Source organism: Dasypus novemcinctus, chromosome 19, assembly GCF_030445035.2.
Source record: "Dasypus novemcinctus isolate mDasNov1 chromosome 19, mDasNov1.1.hap2, whole genome shotgun sequence".
Classification (NCBI taxonomy): Eukaryota; Metazoa; Chordata; class Mammalia; order Cingulata; family Dasypodidae; genus Dasypus; species Dasypus novemcinctus.
The window spans coordinates 18,433,164-18,444,167 of NC_080691.1; the positions used below are offsets into that span (position 1 = coordinate 18,433,164).

At 42.6% G+C, this 11,004-nt stretch overlaps 1 pseudogene; it reads right to left on the reverse strand.

Annotated features, from left to right (window-relative positions):
• Positions 1-3,295: 3,295 nt before the first annotated feature.
• LOC101421792 (eukaryotic initiation factor 4A-I pseudogene) lies at positions 3,296-4,487 on the reverse strand (annotated as a pseudogene).
• Between the last annotated feature and the right edge of the window lie 6,517 nt (positions 4,488-11,004).

Sequence of the window (11,004 nt, forward strand, 5' to 3'; positions counted from 1 at the left end):
ATGAACTTTACCAGGTGCAATGGATGTGTCATGATGATGGGAGAGAGTGTTGCTGTAGGGGGAGTGGGGGGCGGGGGCGGTGGGGTTGAATGGGACCTCATGTTTTTTTTAATGTAAATTAAAAAATAAATAAATAATTAAAAAAATAAATAAAAATAGTCTTGGGGAGTGGATGTGGCTCAAGCAGTTGAGTGCCTGCCTACCACATGGGAGGCTTCAGGTTTGGTTCCCAGTGCCTCCTGAAAGAAACAAAAACAAACAACAAGCAAAACAAACAAAGGAACCAACACAGGGAAGCCAATGTGGCTCAATGATTGAGTCCCAGGCTCAATCCCCAGCCTCTGATAACTAAAAATATACAGATATATATCTTCAAAGAGCTAAAGGAAAATAGGGGCAAAGTACTAAAGGAAACGAGGAAAACGATAGATGAACACAAGAGAAGATCAATAGAGGGATGGAAACCATGGAAAGGAGCCAAACAAATCTTAAGACCACAGTAACAGAAATTTAAGCTGGTAGAAAGAAAGAATCTGTATACCTGAAAATAATATGATTAAAATCATCCAGTCTGAGGAGCAAAAAAGAAGAAGGAATGAAGAAAAGTGAACAGAACCTGAAGAATCTGTGCGACACCATTAAGGATACCAATATACATATTGTGGGAGTCCCAGAAGGAGAATAAAGAAAGAGGCAGAGAGAATATTCAAAGTAATAATGACTGAAAACTTCACAGATTTACAAATGGCATGAATGAGCATCCAAGATGCTCAACAAATTACAAACAGGATAAATCCAAATGGACCCACACTGTTTTAATCAAACTGTCAATGCCAAAGATAAAGAGAAAATTTTGAAAGGCACTAGAGAGAAGCACTATGTCACACATACAGGAGCCTTAGTAAGAGTAAGTGCCAATTTCACATCAGAAACCATGGAGGCAAGAAGGCAATGGAAAGACATATTTATTAAGTGCTGAAAACAAAAAAATTACCAACCAAGAATTCTGTATCAGACAAAACTCTTTCAAAAATGAGGGAGCGATTAAGACATTCCCAGATATACAGAAGCTGAGGGAGTTTGTCATGACTAGACCAGTCCAACAAGACACCCTGAAGGGAGTTCTGCAGGTTGAAAGGAAAGGGCACTAGACAATTGGCTGAAGCCACATGAAAGAAAAATCTCCAGTAATGATAATGACATGGGTAAATAAAAATACCAGTACTATTTTATTTTTTATTTGTAACTCCACTTATTACTTCCTATAGGATCTAAAAGACAAATGCAAAAAAGGAATGATAAATGAATGGTTTTGGACTCATGATAAATAAATGTCATTTGTGACAAGAACTACATAAAGGTGGGAAGACAGAGGGTTATAGGAACATAGTTTGTGTATGCTGTTGAAATTGTTAAGTTAGTATCAAAACGAACAAGATTACTATAGATTTGGGAAGTTAGGTTTAAGCCCCATGGTAACCACAAAGAAAATATAAAAGAATATTCAAACTCATAAAGACAAAGTAGAGTAAGGATACCAGGGGTGGGTTATTGCAAAGTGAGGTTAGTGTTTCTATTTGGGGCAGAGGGAAAGTTTTAGTAAGGGATGGTGGTGAGAGTACAGCAAAGTTGTGAATATGATTAATCCTACTGAATGGTATGCTTGGGAGGGGTTGGGATGGAAAGGTTTATGTTGTATATGTTTCCACTATTAAAAAAAAAACAAAACTAAAAAGATAATCACATTTAAATACAATACATGATACTTGATGGGATATAAGAATGGAAGAGAAAAGACTCAAGAGTTCATTATTGAGACATAAGGGAAAAGTGAACTATGGAGTGTAAGCTTTATATCAATGTTAAATTTCTTGAACTTAATCTCATTTAAGGTGATTGTATAAGTGAATATTCTTGTTCTTAGGAAATTACATGGAATTATTATTTGTTCAAGAAGGATGATGTGTGCAACCTGGTCTCATAGTTCAGAAAAAGATAGATGGATAGATGATAAATAGATAGATAGATAGATAGATAGATAGATAGATAGATAGATAGATAGATAGAGATGATAGATACAGCAAAGGTGGCCAAATGTCAATAATGGTGGATCAGGGTATCTGCGGGGTGTTGGGGTATTTTGGAGTTCTCTATATGGGGTTTATATTATTTTTGCAGCTGTGCTGTAAGGTTGAAATTATTTCAAAATAAAAAGTTAAAAAAAAAAAAAGCTTTGCATGACCAAGGATACCCTAAATAAAGCTAATTCAAATGATGTAGTTGGAAAAATATTTGTAATATAAATAATAACCACCAATTTCTATTGACTAACTTACTGTGTGCCAGGACCATTCTATTTACTTTACACACATTAATTCATGTATCTTTATAACAATGCTATGAAGTAAGAATTATTATTATTATCCCTATTTTATAGATAAGTATAAGTGGGGCATAACAAGGTTAACTAACTTGCCATGGTCATTGGCCACTCAGGGACAAAGTCGAGCTGTGACCGCTGGCAGTCCAACCCCGAGCCAATTCTCTTCATCACTCCGCAGATGGAAGCCAAAGGCCAAATGGACACTGTATAAAATGCTCTTACAAATTGCCCCCAAAAAGACAGACCACCAATACAGCAAGGGACTTAGACTATAAATAGATTACTTACAGAGGAGCAAAACCCAAAGGCAAACGAAGGAAGCACTGAGTCATCACTGAATACCCATCAGATTGACACAAATCAAAATGAGCGATAACATCAAATGCTGGCAGAAATATGGAGAAAAGGCCACTCTCCTACATGTGAGGTTGCACAGCCATTTGGGAATGCAATCTGGCAACATCTGTTAAAATTGAAACTAAACATACCCTTTGAACCAGTAATCTCAGTCCTGGGAATCTGTCCCAAAGAAATAAAAAGCCCAATGCTTAACGACAAGAATGTTAATTGGAGCATTGTTTTTTTTGTGGCAAAACACTGGGGACAAAGTGAATGCCCACCAGAATAGAAAGGGGAACAGCTAGAGGAATTATGCTACACCCACCCTGTGAAGTATTAGCTAGACATGAAAAGGAATTAATTAGCCTGGCTGACTTAGAGCAACAGGCATGATGCAAAAAAAGTGTATATTACCTCCCATTTTTATCAAACTAAAAATGTATATCTTTGGTTTTTTTCAAGATGCCTTCTTTTGCCTCAAAAAATGACATTTATTCAAAGGGAAAAAAAAGGAAAAAAAATGACAAGATGTCCATCCCTTGACTACCTTCCCTCTCCCTCCTCTTCCTCCTCAGCCCCCCAGGAATGACCCCTGGCTGGGGCCCCTCAGATGAGGTCAGCAACACTGAGGGGCATCTCCTCAATGGAGGTGTTGTAAAAGGTCTCAACGTCTCGTCTTGTCTTCTTCCGTCACTGTGTTAATAGCCACACCCTTACAACCAAAATGTCCACAACGACCAATTCTGTGGATATAATTTTCCCTGTTGATGAGAAGGTCATAGTTGATGACTAAAGAAACCTGCTTGACATCAATGCCTCTGGCCAGCAGGTCAGTGGCAATCAGGACTCTGCTAGAAACAGAACAGAACTCCCTCGTGATCCATCTCATTTGTTTTGGTCCATGGAACCAGGCATAGCAGAGACAGGGAAGTCTTGGACATGCATCTTCTCAGTGAACCAATTGACCTTCTTTCAGGTGTTGATAAAGATGGCTGCCTGGGTGATGGTCAGGGTTTCATACAAGTCACACAATGTGTCCATCTTGATACAGAATTGGCAGATACCCTCCATTGTCATCTCTCCCTTCTTAAGGAGAATCCAAACGGGGTCCCTCATGAGCTTCTTAGTAACCTCAAGCACATGGGAAGGCATTGTAGCTGACAATAAAACCACCTGGGTATTGCTGTCAAGTTTTTGGAATATGTCACAGGTCTGGTCTTTGAATCCATGGCCCAACATTTCGTCAGCTTCATCCAGTACAAACACTTTGATGAATTTGGGAGACAGGTATCTCCAATTAAGCATATTAAACACACGGCCCAGGGTACCCATGATAACATGAGGAGCCTCCATCTGCAGTTTCTGAACCTCAGCACGCACGTTGGTGCCCCCAATGCAGGTGTGGCAGGAGGCACGCAAGTAATCTCCTAACACCATGACCACCTTCTGTATCTGCTGAGCCAGCTCCCAAGTGGTAGCCAGGCCCAAGGCCTTTAGGTACAACTTAGTCTGTTGCAGAATCGATACGGTAAAAGTGGCCATTTTCCCAGGCCACTTGATTGATCACACAATAACCTTTGATATAAAGAAGAATGGCTCACTGCTGGCTGGCAGAGGGCTTCTCAAAACTGTGACCATAGATGCCACGGAAGAGGGGCTCAGAGAGATTCATGTCATCAAAGCAGTGGACAATCTCAATCCAGTTACTCTCAATGATACCTTCAGGCTTCATCCCATCAGGGCCATTGTCTCTGGATCTGTCCATTAAAGCCTAAGATTGTGGGAATCCTGACTTGCAGACATAATCCTTAGAAACTAGAAAAAATGTATATCCTTAGAAACTAGAAAAAAATGAGGACTTTTTGTGAACAGAGGAAAGCAGGAAAGGGCATACATGAGATGACCAATATCTGCTTCCTTGTAGGGGGGGGGTTGGGAGACTGATGTGACATTGAGGAGGAAGGAGCTGGAGAAAGGAGAGTCAGGCAGAAAGAAAATAAAAGGTTCTAACAGGGGTGCAAACTATGACCCACAGACCCAAGCAGCCTGCTACCTGCTATTGTAAATATAGTTTTATTAGAACACAGCCCTTCACAAGACCAGGACTAGGGTCAGGCAAGTGAGGAAGATATAGTATAAAATTTAAGAGACCATCGCTCTGTGCCTCTGCACTTGCAAGACCCTGGATGCCTCACTTCTCTAACCCTAGTCCAGGCCCCGCTCTTTATTTCTTAAACATATTGTCTATGGCTGCTTTCTAACTACAAAGCAGAGCTGAATGGCCCCTAGTCTGAAATGCTTTACAGATAAAGTTTGCAGACCCCTGGGCTATATTAAAATAAAGTTATGTATATGAACCTATTAACATACATAATGCAAAATTCTGTGCCTCTAGGAAAATATATATAAAGAAATAAATTTTAATAAAATAAGGCGAACCAGGATCTGCACCTTGGCTCCCTGCCAACCCAAAGGGCTGGCAGATGTGTTTTGGGCAAACCAGCAGTATTTTCATAAATTCCTACAGCCTTTGAGGTTTGTACCCACTGCAAATGTTTCCATTAGACACAAGGACTGCCCTCTAATGAGCTACAGTAAATAAACAAATACGAAGTATATCTGTGGTATTAAAATTTCATGGGTGTGGGAGAGTGAAGGGAAAAATTGTCTTAAAAGGTTCCTTGGGGGGAAACGGACTTTGGCCCAGTGGTTAGGGCGTCCGTCTACCATATGGGAGGTCCGCGGTTCAAACCCCGGGCCTCCTTGACCCCTGTGGAGCTGGCCATGCGCAGCGCTGATGCGCGCAAGGAGTGCTGTGCCACGCAAGGGTGTCCCCCGCGTGGGGGAGCCCCACGCGCAAGGAGTGCGCCCGTGAGGAAAGCCGCCCAGCGTGAAAAGAAAGTGCAGCCTGCCAGAAATGGCACCGCCCACACTTCCCGAGCCGCTGACGACAACGGAAGCGGACAAAGAAACAAGACGCAGCAAATAGACACCAAGAACAGACAACCAGGGGAGGGGGGGAATTAAATAAATAAATAAATCTTTAAAAAAAAAAAAAAAAAAAAAGGTTCCTTGGGGAACAATAATGGGAAAAAAAAGATTGAGAAACACCGGGTTTAACACTACTTTGTATCTCAACACATTCACAACTGTCACCCTCAAAGAAAATGCTTAAATAAGTCACCCTTTAACAGCCAGTGAGGGGCATGTTGGCACTTGAGGTAAACATCCCTGCTTGCCTCTCTCGGACCTAGGATTTGGGATGTGGCATTCACAGCCCACAAAGCTTTGCGTTTAAGCTCTGTTTCTCATTCAGTGTTTGTGTGTGTGTTAATTGGGTACTTCTGGGTTGCAGGAAACAGAGCGCATGGTCAGGTTATCTGAGGTAATGGACGTTATATAAGCAATCCTAGTGAAGTGAGAAGGCTCTGGAAACTGCCAACCAATTCCAAGGGAAGTTGGAGTATTCTGTATTTAATCAAGTCTCAAATGCCGTTTGTTAGAAGATATGCCATAATTTTATGTACTACTAAGAAAGAAAAAATGAGCACAATTAAGCAATGGTATACTTCCTTTCTTTTTAATTTTTTAAAAATTAAGAAATTCACATAATGTAAAATTATCCATTTAAAATGAACAACTCAGTGGCATTTAGTACATTGACATTGTTTGAAAATCACCACCTCTATCGAATTCCAAAACATTCTCATCACCCCAAAAGAAAAACCTCAAACCCAATAGGTTTTCACTGTCCAACCCCCTTTCCTCTAGCCCTGACAACCACTAATTTACTTCATTTCTGTGGATTTATCTAGTCAAGACATGTCATATAAATGGAGTCATACAATTTGCAGACTTTTGTGCCTGGCTTCTTTCAATTCACTTCTTTTTTTTTTTTAAGATGTATTTTTTATTTATTTCTCTCCCCTTCCCCCGCTCCTCCCCCCCCCCCCCCCACCCGTTGTCTGTTCTCTGTGTCCATTTGCTGTGTGTTCTTCTGTGTCTACTTGCATTCTTGTCAGCGGCACTGGGAATCTGTGTCTCTTTTTGTTGTGTCATCTTCCTGCGTCAGCTCTCTGTGTGTGTGGAGCCACTCCTGGGCAGGCTGCGCTTTTCTCGCTCGGGGCGGCTCTCCTTAAAGGGCGCACTCGTTGCACGTGGGGCTCCCCTACATGGGAGGCAGCCCTGCATGGCACGGCACTCCTTGAATGCATCAGCACTCTGCGTGGGCCAGCTCACCACACAGGTCAGGAGGCCCGTGGTTTGAACCCTGGACTTCCCATGTGGTAGGTAGACACTCTATTAGTTGAGCCAAATCTGCTTCCCTCAGTTAGCTTAATATTTTCAAGATTCATCTACGCAGTAGCATTTATCAGAACTTTATTCCCTTTTACTGTCAAATAATATTCCATTGCATGAAATATATATATATTTATAGAAACATACATTGTTATTAACATATTAGCATATGTACATACATAAAAGGAAAATGTAACTGAAATAAGTCAATTAAAGTATTCCTACAATGTCTTCAAGTTTAAAATCTAACTCTCCTGATCTCTTTTCAATGCAGTTGCAATGAGGTCTGTGTTTTCCACTCACTGTTGTCCTCTGTGCCTCAGGAGTGCTGGTGAGGTAGTGTTTCTTTCTTTCTTTTTGTTTTTTAGGAGGTACCGGGGAATGAACCCAGGACATCATACATGAGAAGCAGGTGCTCAGCCACTGGGCTACCCCTGCTCCCAGGCAGTGTATCTTAAAAGCTTCCGGAGACCAGATGTAGCTCAAACGGTTGAGCTCCTGCTTCCCATGTATGAGCTTCTGAGTTCATTCCCAGGGACCTCTTAAAAAAAAAATCTTCATAAAAGATCTAAAAGCCATTGGCTTCTTCTGCTGGCCCTGTTACACTGGGGCACCTGCTCTGGGCTTGCTGCCAGACACGCCCATGCCCCCCTGGCCTCACTCCTCTCCAACTATCGGGTTTTTAGGAATTAAGAGAGTGCTCCACCACCTTGTTTGCTCATTTCCTCAAACCCATTCTGCATACTTGGATCCCAAGGCTTTTGATGCTCACCTGCCAGCAGGCAATGCCAATCACTTCAGGACTGACACCCGGTAAAAGCAATTAAGACACCATCTGCCGTGAGGCTCGTTCCAGGATGTTAAAATGTGAACAACAACAACAAGGTGCATCTTAGAATCGATGAAATCCGGTCTGCCAAGAAAGAGAAAGGCTCTCATTTCCAGTTCATGATACGGCTTCATTCAGCCCAAGCTGCTCCGAGTTCTGACTCGCTTTCCTCCCCGTCTCATTGCTTTATATATAGCCTCTGTCTCCTGTCTTCTTTCTGGGCTTCTGGGCTGCAGCACTACTTGAAGGGAGCCGCCGACTCCTGGCATGTCTCGTGTTTAAACCTCTGGAAAGAGAGGATTGGATTGGATGGGTTGTCACTGCCCAACATGACGTGAGTTAAATAGTCACTCTCCAGCTGCGGTGGGTTGAATTGTGCCCTCCCCCCAAGAAAAAGTTCTGTCCACATCTTAATTCAAGGAACCTGGGAATGTTGAGCCCTATTTGGAAAAAGGGTCTTTGCAGATATAATTATGTTAAGGATCTTGAAATGAGACCATCCTGCATGATCCAGGTGGACCCTAAATCCAATGACAGATGTCCTTCTAAGAGACACCCAGGGAAGTTGGCCATGTGAAGACAGAGGCAGAGATGGGAGTGTTGCAGCCACAAGCCAAGGAACGCCAGGAGGCAGGAAGAATTCTCCCCTGGAATTTTGGAGGCAGGGTGGCCTTGGTGAAAGCTGGATTTTGGACCCCTGGCCTCCAGAACTGTGGAAGAGTACATCTCTACTGTTTCAAACCACCAAATTTATGGTAACTTGTTTCAGCAGCTGTGGGGAACTAACACACCAGTATACAGTGCCCCTTTGGGCAAAGCTTTGGTACCAGGCCACCTTGTTGGCTTCTGGACAGCCTATCGATGGGCTTGGTAGCATAATAATGTGGCCTGGAACTTGAGCCATGGACTTTTTTCTTCCACCACAGCATGATGAGAAAATCATGAGGGACTGCAATTTGATTTTTAAAAACTTCTCCAAGGCAAGTGGATTTGGCTCAACAGATAGAGTGTCCACCTGCCACATGGGAGGTCCAGGGTTTAAATCCAGGGCCTCCTGACCCATGTGATGAGCTGGCCCACCTACAGTGCTGATGCATGCAAGGAATGCTATGCCACGCAGGGGTGTCCCCCGTGTAGGGGAGCCCCACATGTAAGGAATGCACCACATAAGGAGAGCCCAGCACGAAAAAAGTGCAGTCTGCCCACGAGTGGTGCTGCACACAAGGAGAGCTGACACAGCAAGACACAACAAAGAGAGACACAGGGAAGCGGACTTGGCCCAGTGGATAGGTCATCTGCCTACCACATGGGAGGTCCGCGGTTCAAACCCCAGGCCTCCTTGATCTGTGTGGAGCTGGCCCATGCACAGTGCTGATGCGCGCAAGGAGTGCCGTGCCACGCAGGGGTGTCCCCTGTGTAGGGGAGCCCCAAGCGCAAGGAGTGTACCTCGTAAGGAGAGCTGCCCAGAGCGAAAGAAAGTGCAGCCTGCCCAAGAATGGCACCGCACACATGGAAAGCTGACACAGCAAGATGACGCAACAAAAAGAAACACAGATTCCCAGTGCCACTGATAAGGATAGAAGCTGTCACAGAAGAACACACAGTGAATGGACACAGAGCGCAGACAACTGGAGGAGGGGAAGGGGAGAAAAATAAATAAATAAATAAAATCTTAAAAAAAAAAGAGCACAGATTCCTGGTGCCACTGACAAGAATGCCAGTGGACACAGAAGAACACACAGCAAATAGACACAGAGAGCAGACAACTGGGGGGAGGTGGGGAACAGGAAAGAAATAAATTTTTAAAAAAAACTTCTCTAAGATTGAGAGGTGAAAAATTTTCTTGTTTGTCTGACTTTATTATTATTATTATTATTGCAATAATGAAAATGCTCTAATAATGACTGGAGTGATGAATGCACAAATGCGATTATACCAAATATCATTGATTATACCCTGTGAATGAATTGTATGCTTTATTATTACATATCAATAAAATTGATTTGTTTAAAAAAAACTTCTCTACTCTGGTCATTTTGAGTATATAACAATCATATTGTCCTCAAGTGTAGCATTATTTTTCTCATGAACGTGAAGTTGAAAAAAAAATCCTCATTTTTCTCTAAGTCGTGTCCCTGGAATCTGCACTTGGCCTTGCTTGTTTCCTGAGGGACTTCATTGATATTTCCTGATGTAGATGCTTTCCTTAAAAACGCTATCACAGCTAACTGCCTAAGCCGTACTCCCTGCTCATCGTCAGACTTATATGTCATGGAAGGTCAATTAGAATAATTCCTCTCTGGCACATTTTCATAGCATCCTATGCTTTTTCCCCCTTCATAGCATTTATCACAATGTCAATTAAATAAATATTTTTGCAAGTCTTTATTTAACATCAGTCTCCCACACCAAACTGTAAGCTCTGTGAGGGTGCAACTAAGGGTGTTCATCATTTCCCCAGTGCCTTCCCCAGTGCCTGACACATAGTAGGTATGGAGTGAACGTTTGCTGAGTAGATGGATAAATGAACTCCACAGGACTAAGTGGCAGAGGCAAAGGCAAACCTGGGCACACCAACCAGAATATAGAGGACAATTAAACAAATGATGGTTCTTTTAAACACATCATTATTTGAGGTCGTTCCTGTAGTATTTCATAATAGCTTCCACTTCACACAGCCTCGATCCCTTGGCATGCTGTTTTCATGACTTTCATTCCCACTCTTCTTCATTAACACAAATGTTTGTAGAACAAACACATGAATGGACAAAGAGAGCCACAGCAGTCCCCAGGGGAGAAGCTAGGGTGCTAGAAAAGACAAGTTCACACACTTGAACGAAATAGCAAGTGCTCTAATGCAGTTGACAGAGAACTTGCCTACCTTTGTTATGTGTTCACAGTCGCTGTCTCCACCTTCTGAAATGGCTCATCCTCCAACTCACCTCCAGAAGTGACTGGGTTCCAGCCAGTGACAGGGAATGAATCTTCATTCGTTGAAGTCAACATCAGGGTAGGCTTGGAGGCTTCTGGCAAGATGTGAAGGGAAGGCTTCTGGGAGGCACTTCAGAAACTTTTCCTCACTTTTAAAAAGGACATTTGGCTTTGGCAATTCCTCTAAAAGTTCAACAAAGAATTACCCTGAGACCCAGCAAAT